Source organism: Bison bison, unplaced genomic scaffold (assembly GCF_000754665.1).
Source record: "Bison bison bison isolate TAMUID 2011002044 unplaced genomic scaffold, Bison_UMD1.0 scf7180017863946, whole genome shotgun sequence".
Classification (NCBI taxonomy): domain Eukaryota; kingdom Metazoa; phylum Chordata; class Mammalia; order Artiodactyla; family Bovidae; genus Bison; species Bison bison.
In genome coordinates, this window is record NW_011494518.1 from 1837133 (window position 1) to 1849522 (window position 12390).

The 12390-nt window shown below is 40.0% G+C and overlaps 1 protein-coding gene across 2 annotated transcripts in view; it reads right to left on the reverse strand.

The window, feature by feature from the left end:
- Positions 1–3760: 3760 nt before the first annotated feature.
- UBE2E3 (ubiquitin-conjugating enzyme E2E 3) overlaps positions 3761–12390 on the reverse strand; it is a 106848-nt gene continuing 98218 nt past the window's right edge. The window contains exons 7-8 of one of the 2 annotated variants that reach the window (XR_824720.1): positions 7299–7334; positions 3761–6960 (exon numbers count right to left, since the gene is read on the reverse strand). The gene's annotated coding sequence lies outside the window, so the exon portion shown is untranslated. The remainder of the gene's footprint in view (positions 6961–7298; positions 7335–12390) is intronic. The other variant, XR_824721.1, reaches the window with a different exon arrangement.

A 12390-nucleotide genomic window follows, 5' to 3' on the forward strand; every position in this document is an offset into this window, starting at 1 on the left:
AGACTGATGACCTAGAGAAATAGTATCTGTTACCTGTGAGTTTAGAAAACTCTTTCATAGTAAATTACAACTAATAAAAGGGAGTTCTTGAGCTGCGAGTAAGGCATGCTCCTTGTGCACATGTGCTCAGAAGCACACGTGACAATGTATAGTCAAACAGACACACAAATAAGAAAATACCTTAATTACGGACTATAATGATTTCTGCTAATAAAAAAGCCTGCTTAAGGACAGCATATAACAAAGGAAATTGGCCTGTGTTGTTGGGTAAAGTTATCCCATTTGAAAGTCTTATAGTGAAAGAACAGTAGGTAACGTAATTGAACTATTAAAACTGAACAGTACCTAAGAAATCCATCCACTACAGTAAATGTCCTAGAGGTTTCTATAAATATGGAAGGAAAAGAAATGTGCTCTCAATAGATTTATTGAGATTAGCAGTGCTAAGCAGACCAGACTCTTAACAAGCAACATTTGACACATCTTATTACTGTCATTTCATATAATACATGTTGTTATGTAACTAAAGTTTCTTAGCTATTTCCAATTGTAATACTCAGCTGTGGCACAGGGTACTTTATTATTTATCAGTTCTCACAAATCTCCAATGAGCTAATAAGCTAATGCTCTTAAATGCATGCCCGCTGAGAAAAACTTTACAAGTCACAGCACACGATGGCTCAAAGAGAATAGCTACATATTAATAAAACTGATTTAAAGGTGAAAAAACCTCTATATTCAACATGCTTTAAAAATATTTTTAATATTTAGTTAATTTTTGAGACAAATTTTGATAATCCTTAAATTGAAGTAATGATTATTAAATACTGCTATATGAAGATTGAGGAACTGTAACCATATTTTCTCATAAGGATAACAACACAAAGATACTGGAGAAAAAAGAACTGATGAAAATGGAAAGGGAGCTGCTGGCTGCAAACAATAATCTAAGTTTTGTATTTTAAGCTGTTTCAATAATAAAGACTGAAATCTCTTTCAAGTTAAAATATTTTATGCATGTTGTTGTTTAGTCACATCTGACTCTTTTGTGAACCCACGGACTGTAGCCCACCAGGCTCCTCTGTCCATGGGATTCTTGAGGCAAGAATACCAGAGTGGGTTGCCATTTCCTTCTCCAGGAGATCTTCCCGATTCAGGGATTGAACCTGCATCTCTTGGTTGGCAGGCAGAGTCTTTACCACTGAACCACCTGGGAAGCCATTTTATAATTAGCCTCATCTTTATCCTTTACCTTAGCCATAATATAATAAGCATTGTTCTAAGGAGACAAGAAATTTAAGAAGTTTTTTCCAGTAGTCTATGAATGCTTTTTCAATGTACTTTCAGTGTTTAATTCTTAAATTCCAGAAACAAAAAACAAACCAAAAAAACTAAGAATTTCCAAGTTCTTAAAATATCTCTATCAAAGTTCTTAAGAGATTTTGCCAAGAAAAGCCTGCTACATTTAAAACAGTATCATTCCTAACTCCTGCTGAGCATCTGTCAGTAGGTTGTGGATTTCAACCAATTCAACCCACCATGGCCAGGAAACTGACAAAAATGATTTTGAGGTTCTATGCCTACTGAATTTCTGTTCTTTATCCTCCTGATACCTTGGCACACAAGCCATCAATAAAAAATCTTGATCTTCCTGTGTGACTAAGCTTAAAAAGACAAGAAGGACACCACCACGAGAGACTGAACAGCAGATACTCCTAGATGATACATTTGGAAACCAGAGTTTGCTGGGCTCATCTTTGCAGCATGTCAGAAAACGCCCACATCTTAGAACTTCAGCTTATGCTGGGACATCATATTGGCTGCTTTGCCAGGGTTGCAGACGCTGCCTGGAGATATGTTGTCTAAAGCTCACCACTCAAAGTCAGTGCCAGGCAGCCAGCAGTTGGAAAAGCAAATTCATGGCCTTCCACCAATCAGAATCTCTGACATAGGGCCCAGGAATTGGCTTCAAGGAGCTCTCCAGGTGATTCCCATACTCGCTGAAGCAACAACAACTTTTGGACCCCTGTGTGCTGGATGTGGAACTTTAGCTAGAGACCAACAGGAGAAATGAAGTCCCTCCACACCAGCAGCAAGGACCTCACCTGGGGAGTTTGCAATGAAGACGGTCCTGCTCAGCCCTCCAATGACTCAGCATGTTAGTTAATAGATCTCCTCTGTTCTCTGAAGGGTACTGCCTTGGGCAATCAGCCCCCACCCCCTCCTCCCTGCCCAGCCTCTCAAATAGTAGCTAGAATGTTCTGGGCTTCTTTTTGATCTTTCTCTTCTCAAAATCTTCATTTATCCAACAACTTGCTTCAGCCAGGTGTCAGGGGTGAGCAGTGGTTTTCCTGAGCTAAGAAGCTATAGAGTTCCTGATAAAAATTCAAAACAGAATGAAACAAAACTGATAAAACTACATGTTATTAGTTTCTGTACTATCAGTAACGAAAAGGAAAGATTTCTGGAGATGCCTGTATTTTAAGCCCAAGAACGAATCATATAGGCACAGGGGGAAACTGGTAGAGAGGATACAGGTTTTGTTGTCCACTCCTGAGAAATCTGCATGCAGGTCAAGAAGCAACAGTTAGAACCGGACACAGAACAATGGACTGGTTTCAAATTGGGAAAGGAGAACGTCAAGACTGTATATGGTCACCCTGCTTATTTAACTTATATACAGAGTATGTCATGAGAAATGTTGGGCTGGATGAAGCACAAGCTGGAATCAAGATTGCTGGGAGAAATATCAATAATCTCAGGTACGGAGATGACGCCACTCTTATGGTAGAAAGCGAAGAACTAAAGAGCCTCTTGATGAAAGTGAAAGATAGTTAAAAAGCTGGCTTAAAACTCAACATTTAGAAAATGAAGATCATGGCATCCAGTCCCATCACTTCATGGCAAATAGATGGGGAAACAATGGAAACAGTGGCAGACTTTATTTGGGGGGGCTACAAAATCACTGCAGATGGTGACTGCAGCCATGAAGTTAAGAGATGCTTACTCCTTGGCAGGAAAGTTATGATCAGCCTAGACAGCATATTCAGAGAAGGCAATGGCACCCCACTCCAGCACTCTTGCCTGGAAAATCCCAAGGATGGAGGAGCCTCGTGGGCCGCAGTCCATGGGGTCGCAAAGAGTCAGACAAGACTCACCGACTTCACTTTCACTTTTCACTTTCATGCATTGGAGAAGGAAATGGCAACCCACTCCAGTGTTCTTGCCTGGAGAATCCCAGGGACCGGGGAGCCTCATGGGCTGCCATCCATGGGGTCGTACAGAGTCGGACACGACTGCAGCGACTTAGCAGCAGACAGCATATTAAAAAGCAGAGACATTACTTTGCCAACAAAGGTCCATCTAGTCAAGGCTATGGTTTTTCCAGTAGTTATGTATGGATGTGAGAGTTGGACCATAAAGAAAGCTGAGCACCGAAGAATTGATGCTTTTGAACTGTGGTGTTGGAGAACTCTTGAGAGTCCCTTGGACTGCAAGGAGATCCAACCAGTCCATCCTAAAGGAAATCAGTCCTAAATATTCACTGGAAGGACTGATGCTGAAGCTGAAACTCCAATACTCTGGCCACCTGATTAGAAGAACTGACTCATTTGAAAAGACACTGATGCTGGGAAAGACTGAAGGTGAGAGAAGGGGACGACAGAGGATGAGATGGTTGGATGGCCTCACCGACTTGATGCACATGAGTTTGAGCAAGCTTTGGGAGTTGGTGTTGGACAGGGAAGCCTGGCGTGCTACAGTCCATGGGGTCACAAAGAAGTGGACATGACTGAGCAACTGAACTGAACTGAACAGATCAGGTATGAGGGAGGCTGAGCTGGTCAGGTCTCCCTCCTGGATTCCTTACCTTTCTATTTAACAAGAACTGATTGAACAAAGAGTTCACCTCCAAATGGCAATCTAATCATCTCCGTTCACCTAGGTTTGTTACAACCATTTAATAACTCTGGCCAACCATGAGTCAAGTACTCAAGGTGTTTTAGGCTACATTTTGGTGGCTCCAGGAACCCAAACAATGAACTCAGAGGGCATTCCTGGGTTGGGAGTGACTTTGAAGGCCCTGCAGGCACTAGTACTTTGCAACACCCTGAAAAGTCCTGGTATTGTACACGCTTGCCTCCACCTACCCATTCCACCACCAAATCTGGAAATCTGTGACTACAGGATGGGGGTGGTAGCTGGGAAATGAAGTTTTTACAAAGTTTTCTAGGCAATTCTGATACACATGCCTGACTTTGCCAATGGATAATCAGAGATGAGTTGTCTAAGTTTTACTATTGCACATTAAGTTTTTATACATAATTCAATGGTGGCTATGCTGTGATTACTGAGACATGTGATAAACATGTGATAAAATCACGTTTTCTTTCACATATGTGAAATGTTATTTAATGCCTCAGTTTGATCTATGCATGGTTTGATACAGGTTCTCAACCAAAACATAGGTCTAAGCATGCAAAATCAATAGCTACTGTAATTTTTAATTTTGAAAATCTCAAACTTTACTGGTAACTCTTTTAACCTTGCACCATTAAAATGAAAACACAAATTGAAAACAGCTACATTTATTAAACATTTTTTCATCAGTATGAATACTGGCAATGCACTGAACACTGCAGCAAACAGCCCACTGGGATGGGCAATCATTTATTTCACCTAAAATACACAGTAAAGTTCGAAAATATGTACTTCTGCCGGTTTAACCCTGGTTTCTATGATTAAAACATTTGAAGGAAATAAACTCAACTATACCTTTTGAATTTCAGCTGTATACAATGCACCTCTACTGATAGGAAATAAGCCTATCTAAAGTGGCGACTGTGGTGAATTTTTACAATAAAAACCGTTTTCTCTTTTTATTTATTGTAGAAACAATATTACCACATAAAGAGAAAATTGAATTTACCCATAGTCACATCACCCTAACTTGCCATTTATGTATTTTTAATCTTTATCCACAAACATAACTTTTACAGTTGTAACTTATGTATTTATACAATTTTGAGAAAATCACTTAAGTCTTAATATACAGGATTTTATGTATATTCCTCTTAAAGAAAATTATACAGTGAAAAACCTACAATATGCAGTTATGTCCATTAATCCCATCATACCCAAGAGCTTCAACCTTCCAGACCCAATTATAATTGCTTTTCCTCCTGCACTTGAGCACATGAGCTAAGACAAGGCTCACACTGGTCTGAGTTCACCATCTGTAAAACAGCACAGGTAAAATATTGCTATGATTTTCTAAAGTTTTCATCTAGGTTGTTCAGCATATTTTCTTTGTGCAGTCTTTATAAAAACTTAAAATTACATCTGAAACACCCCCATACTAATCGTATCAATAATCTTCGATAATTGTTAACTATTATTCCATTTTTCTTGAGCTTGTTTTTAAGGCAAAGCAGTTAATATACATGATAAATAAAGGGCATCTGTATCTAAGTACACAGGTAGAGTAGATTCTGTGATGGCAGAAATACCAGCCTGGATTTATTCAGACATCGTCTATGTGATCTTGAGCCAATCATTTTGTCCCCTTGCTTTACTTTACTGTAAAATGAAAAATGAATATTTGCACTCTATCTCTTTGGGGCTCTTACGGCAAAAACCAAAATATAAGTAAAACATTTTGAAATCCTCAGATGAAAGGTACTAAATTTTTTAAAGAGTTTATTTTTATTACTATTCATTGACAAATATAATTTATTAACCTGTATACTAAAACTTGTCTGTAGCATTCTGATTAAAAAGCTGTTTCAGTAACAGGTCAGGAGAGTGTGCTGGTTTCATTTGGTGACACGCTGACATCTAGTGGAGATTTATGGTGTGCTACGGAGTACCACACACCCCACAGTAACCACAGTTCCAGTGAGGACAGACAGAAGCCAAAGCACCTTTGGGTCTTTATGCAACGCATCAAGAAAATATACAAACAAATTAAAAAACAGGCATACTTCCTGTGTATTTTTCACTTGATCAATTAAAAATATTGGCAGATTCTCAAGACATCTAGTCAAAAGTAGTAGGAGCATGCAGATGGGGGTGGAAAAAGTCGTTTGTTCAGCACTGCAGTTGAGGGAGGTCTTCCAGGATGTCCCACTAATCCAGAGTTTAAAAGTGACAACCTAATTATGTGCTCACCTGCTCTTTTTTTTTTTTTCCCCCAGCAATGAAGGCAAGCAAGACTGGAGAGTGGGCTGGAGAAGAGGAGGAAAGGGACAGGAGGGGAGGGGAGGGAAGGAAAGCATGCGGGAAGCGTTTTCTAGGGTTTTCATTACATTTATGAATTATATTTTGTACCTCTGTGTACCAGAATTTTATTAAATCCAGAGGGAAAATGTCTTCAGCAATGTATGTGTAAGATTTCTGGCTTATCACTGAACATTTATCTAAATATAATAACACTGCACTTACTTTGGAATAAAAATATACAATAAAATGTTTCTACTATTACACTTAGCTTTCATCAACATCTAATCCCATCATTAAAGCATGGCTGTTTCCTTGCCATCCCTTCCAAAGACTACAAGACGTGTACGCCAAGTGGCCTTGAAAGGAAGTAAATTTGACCCTCACATTTTTAACACGCGACTAAATTAAGATAAACAAATACTGACTGGAAAACTGTCACAATCACATCAGATCAGCTTCAGTACAAATGTAAATGTTGTCTCCTCACCCCCGACCCTCCTTAGTGAAAGTGCGAAGATCTGAGTCAAGTTGTTCCTACTGGATCTAAACCCGCCTGCTTCCTGGTTTTCTACTGAGCTTCAACCAGTGGATGACAGTTCTTGACACCATTGCTTAACAGCTTTAGTCCAATGAACAGGAAAGGCTGAAGAGGATGCATTCTGGAAGCTGGAATAAAGAATTTGTTTTACACTGCTGTGTGCTTAGCCTCTGGTTCTGGCAGACCCTTCCACCACACCTCTTCTGGAAAAAAAAAAAAAAAAGTAAAAACATCTTACTGTTGGCCTGGAGGAAAAATGGAATTAAAAGAAACCTCAAGGATTAGGACATGTGTGATTTTTCTCTAGAGAAGAATGTGCATGAGTTTGTTCCCACCACACCCAGAATGATTCTAAATTCTTTTAACTCCTCTCTTTGTGTCTGAGAATCAGAAGAGTCATCTAGAAATGATTAGACCACCACCTCTCAAGTGTAAAATCTAGAAGAATATTATGGCAGCTACATTACTTAAATTATAATTGAACACTCATATAAATATGTATCATCAGTCTGTTAAATTAATAAAAAAGAAATATACTCACTTATGTCCTTCTTGGCAATTAATAGTAAACTTCAATCTTCAGAGCCCAGAGACAAAAACAAACAAAAAACAACAAAAAAAGATGCGACACAACCTATTAGCACAAGCAAAAACAATGTTCTAATAGTGAAGCTTCATGCTGTATTCAAACATGTAATTATCCATACAATTTGCAACTGTATTGTTTTACTGCTTAAAGTCTTTCCAGATACTTTACACTGCCCAGTGTTTTGCTACTAAACACATTTTCCTCATCACTACATTTCTGCAGTGTTGTTCACTGTTTTTTGTTCTTTTAGATAATTGAGAAAATTCAGGCCCAGCGAAGTAAAAAAAAAAAAAGTTCTACTTATAGAATAAAACAGTACACAGAAAATGTGAGTTTAGTTACTCCATCACAGGCTGATAGGCTGGTAGTTATTTTGGCTCGAGTTCAGAAACTGAAGATCCAGGAGAACTGAAGTAATTACTATTGGAATGTTTTGCTCACAAAGAAACTATCGTAATATATCAATGACCTTTAATTACTCTAAATGATAATACACTTAAAATTTAGAAGTTGTGATCTTTCTATTCTTTCAAAAGTGTCGAAATGTGTCAAGGTGGCAACTCTTGGTAATTAGTTTATATTTTATTCAATGATAAAATGTTATTTGATGACAACATTTTATTAGAAATGATGATTTTAAAGATTCCTAGTCTAGAGGGGACCTGACCTCAGAGCTAAGGTTACTGTCCCTGTGTTAAATAAGCAGATGGCAGTGATTTTTAGGCATGCAACGAGTCACTTGGGTGTGTACATGTCCTCCTAAGGCACTCTTCTAGTTCCACTGTCCCATGTACGACGCCACTACGCAATAGACAGGAACTAAGCTCCCAGGTGTGTTCAAAGTTCAGACGGTAAAGAAGTGACTCCTAGAGATCAGTCCATGGATGTGTTATATGAAATGAATCTAGAAAAGTGGTCAGAGTACCCTTCACGATACATTTATTGTCAGAAAAGAATTTACATTAGAGAATCAATAAAAATACAGAATGCCCCTTTATTTGTGATCTTGGTTTCCCTGGAAATGTAGAAAAAAGAGAGACAAGTTTGACTTACAGAATCTGAGGAAACTTTTTATTGATCTCTTTATCCTTTCAGCATTGAGAGAGCAGGCAAAACACTACTTTTAACTCCGGCTCAAACGGGTAAACCTTTTCCCAAAGCTTAAATGAGGTGGGTATTTTCTCCACATCATAGCACCCTCTGCTAAATTAACCATCAACATCCTCCATCCATCAAAACCCCAAACCCAAGGCTGACTGCGGAACGACGGTGCCACTGCTGTCGGCCTGTAGACGGCCCCACGGGGCGTTCCCGTGTTGCGGGCGACTGGGGCTGCTGGCTCCCCAACACCCAGTCGTCCCCTAATGACCACAGAATTATGTAAGTCCTCCTTTGAAAATACATGGAGAAAAGACATTTCCAGCTAATTACTGAGAAAGCGCTAACAAGCTGCAAATCAAAAAGAATACAAAATGATTTCTAATTTAAGGAACAAAACACAGGGCTCTAAAGATGCTGTTCTTTGCAATCCTCTAGCCAGGCCTTAAATAAGGAAACGCTGTCTTAGCAAGGTACCCGAGGAGAGGTGTTACCTGGGGCAATCACGTGAAACTGGGGGGAGATGACCCACACAAGACCTAAAAGCCTCTTTCTTCAGACTCACTTCAGTCACATTCAAAAATCCTCCCCTTGGATGTTAACTAACATGAGCCTAACTAACAGTTAACTTTAAACCCGCAAAGTTTTGTGCCCATGTTTAAATGTGACCAAATACTTGTTAATCTTCCTAGGAACATCCCTATAATGAAAATAAAAACAAGTGTTGCCATATGCCAAACTGATATAGTGCTTATCCACTGATAATGTACTTGCCTATGCTTAGAATGTCACTTTATGAAGGCGCTCACATATAGTTAATATGTAAGCTAAAACACTTCCAAATATTCAAATCCAGCAAAAAAAAAAAAAGAAAAAGTACAAAGTTGCCCACTCATCACTGAATTATTCTGGATTGAACAGAAGGCTCAATTTCAGTACTGCCAAATGCTCTTAGCCTCACAAGCAATGAACCATCTGTCTTGAAGCACCAAGTATATCAATTCGGATTTAAAATACTGGTGTGCCTAGCAAAGTATCTTAAGCTATCCATCCATTTTCTGATGCTTAAGACTTACCACACAGCCAGCAACAAGGTTACATGCATCAATACTTTGAACTGCTTGTAGTAAAAGAAATTATAAAAATGTCAGACCATCAGAGAGTTATAGCCCCATAAGCAGAAAGTCTTGAAGAAGAGTCAGAAGATTAAGGAAGTTTTCTCAATGAGTCACTATTGCTATTTCTCTGACAAAATATTTTTAAGTTATAGAACGGCTGCCATTGGCAAGAATGATTCTGGTATTTCACTAAAAACAAGTGTATCTGAACCTACTACTGAAATAAATACTGCTTCATCATGGGAGCATACTGATGTCATGACAGAAAGCTAGGCTTCAAAGGAGTCTGGACTTGATTCTGAAAACAGTGGGCAACCACTCAAGTCTAAGAGCAAGGGATGTGCTTACTCTTAAGAAGATTAATGCCAACAGCAGCATGAAGAATGAGTAGGAGTCCTTTGGATGGATGAGAGGATAACTTAAAAGGCTCCTGAAGATAATGGGCCTGAATTAGACCTAGGACTGGAAAGGAGAAAATAGAACCCAAACATGACATCTGTCAGAAACAAGGAAAAAAGACAGCAAAGATCAGCTTGTAAAAGTGTAAGATAGTCTAAAGAATATTATATGATTAATTTAGGTTAAAAAGTCACACCCTACTTCAGTTCAGTTCAGTCGCTCAGTCGTGTCCGACTCTTTGCGATCCCATGAATCGCAGCACGCCAGGCCTCCCTGTCCATCACCAACTCCCGGAGTTCACTCAGACTCACGTCCATTGAGTCAGTGATGCCATCCAGCCATCTCATCTTCGGTCATCCCCTTCTCCTCCTGCCCCCAATCCTTCCCAGCATCAGAGTCTTTTCCAATGAGTCAACTCTTTGCATGAGGTTAGGTTCAGGTAATTAGTAGAGTTGGATTTAAATGTGCAATAATCACACAGCAAAAGCACTGTTCAGCAAGACTCAATAAAGAGAAAAGTTGACAAAGTATCTCTTACTTCCTGACTCTCTAGGCAAAATTGAGTGGTGAGCCAACTGGGTCTGTCACTGACTAGGTTTTCAGAAAAAATAAGCTAAATATGCTCCATTTCTTCTGTATGAATCTTGGGAAGCAGGAAGTCAGGACAGAAGCAGCGCAAGGCAAACAGGGCATGAGACCCGGTCCTTAGCTCATTGCCCCATGGGTTCTCTGGAAATGAAATTTGCCTTTCAAATTCCCTACTACCAAGAGTAAGGTAAAAACAGAAGGCCTGGAACCGGGAGTGTCCTTCCATGGAACCAGGGCGAGAAGTGAGTAACAGGAGTTGGCATCTCAATGTCCTTCTCTCACCACTATGTCTACAAAGTAGACTTGCTCTATTTCCTAGAATCACCTGAATGGGCAAGAAAGGATTTTTGACAAGCCATCTTCCTGAAAGCTCTCTGTGCTTACCTAGGACATCTCTTTTCCTGACTAGGCTTTGATGAGCTCTTTAGGAAATTTATTTTCCTCTACTTCCAGCATTTAAGCAGCACTAGTTATAAATACTTCGGAGAAGGCAATGGCACCCCACTCCAGTACTCTTGCCTGGAAAATCCCATGGATGGAGGAGCCTGGTGGGCTGCAGTCCATGGGGTCGCTAAGAGTCAGACACAACTGAGCGACTTCACTTTCACTTTTCTCTTTCATGAATTGGAGAAGGAAATGGTAACCCATTCCAGTATTCTTGCCTGGAGAATCCCAGGGACGGCAGAGCCTGGTGGGCTGCAGTCTATGGAGTCGCATAGAGTCGGACACGACTGAAGCAACTTAGCAGCAGCAGCAGCAGTTATAAATACTTAAATCTGTTGATCTGAATTTTTAAATGTAGTTAAATTTGGTGTCAAGGTAAGATTCTTCAATGACAAGGAAAATCACCTGAAGGGAAGAAAATATTAAGGTGCTTAAGATTCAACTCAGCTAACAGTTGCTAGCCATACTTGAGGAAAAAGAAGAGTCATTCCAGACACTAAGGAAATTTTGATTACTTGTTCACTATATTACTTATTCACAATTAACATGTAACTATAAAATCACAGGCTCATCTAGACAGACAACTCAGTTAACCATTCGTTTATTCTCTCAAAAATAAATGACCCCTCTCCTGGGCATGGAGGACTCACACAGACACATGCGCTTTGGTCACCCCATCCTCCCTTTCGGCCAACAGCCACTTCCTAATTAATAGAGGTGTGGAAGTCACAGGGAACTTCCCACTATCACATCTACCTCCAGCCTGGACCTATCCCCTTGCCTTCTGCTTGTTCTACTACTATGGGTGGTATGAGATGTCACGTTCCCAGCAAAGAACAGCCACTTCACGTCTATGCTAGATCCCATCTCCTTCTGCCTAAGTAGGACAGCTCGAGTTCAGTGAAGGCCAATACTGCTTTAAGTGGGGATACGCCCCTCAAGAGCTCCTAGTATTGTCAGGAAGAGAGAGAGATCCAAGGGGAGTGCAGAAAGCTTTGGAAACACCCCGAAAACAGTGCAGACAATCTTCTCTAGAACACTGCTTCTCTGCCCTGCTCACCCATTTCTCCCTGTTCATCTTCCTCATCAACATACAGTATAATTCCCCCCATCTTAAATAAAGGAAACTACCCTCCATTTCTCTATTGCAAAACTGTCAGAAGTCTACAGTTTGTTACCTTCGGCACCTACTCCAACAGAGCTTTTGATCTTGCCACTTTTATTAGTCACTGATGACCACTGCTCATCAGGTGGGAAATAAAATAGCCACATCTGCATCTTAGTTCGGAGAAGGCAATGGCACCCCACTCCAGTACTCTTGCCTGGAAAATCCCATGGATGGAGGAGCCTGGTGGGCTGCAGTCCATGGGGTCGCTAAGAGTCGGACAGGACTAAGA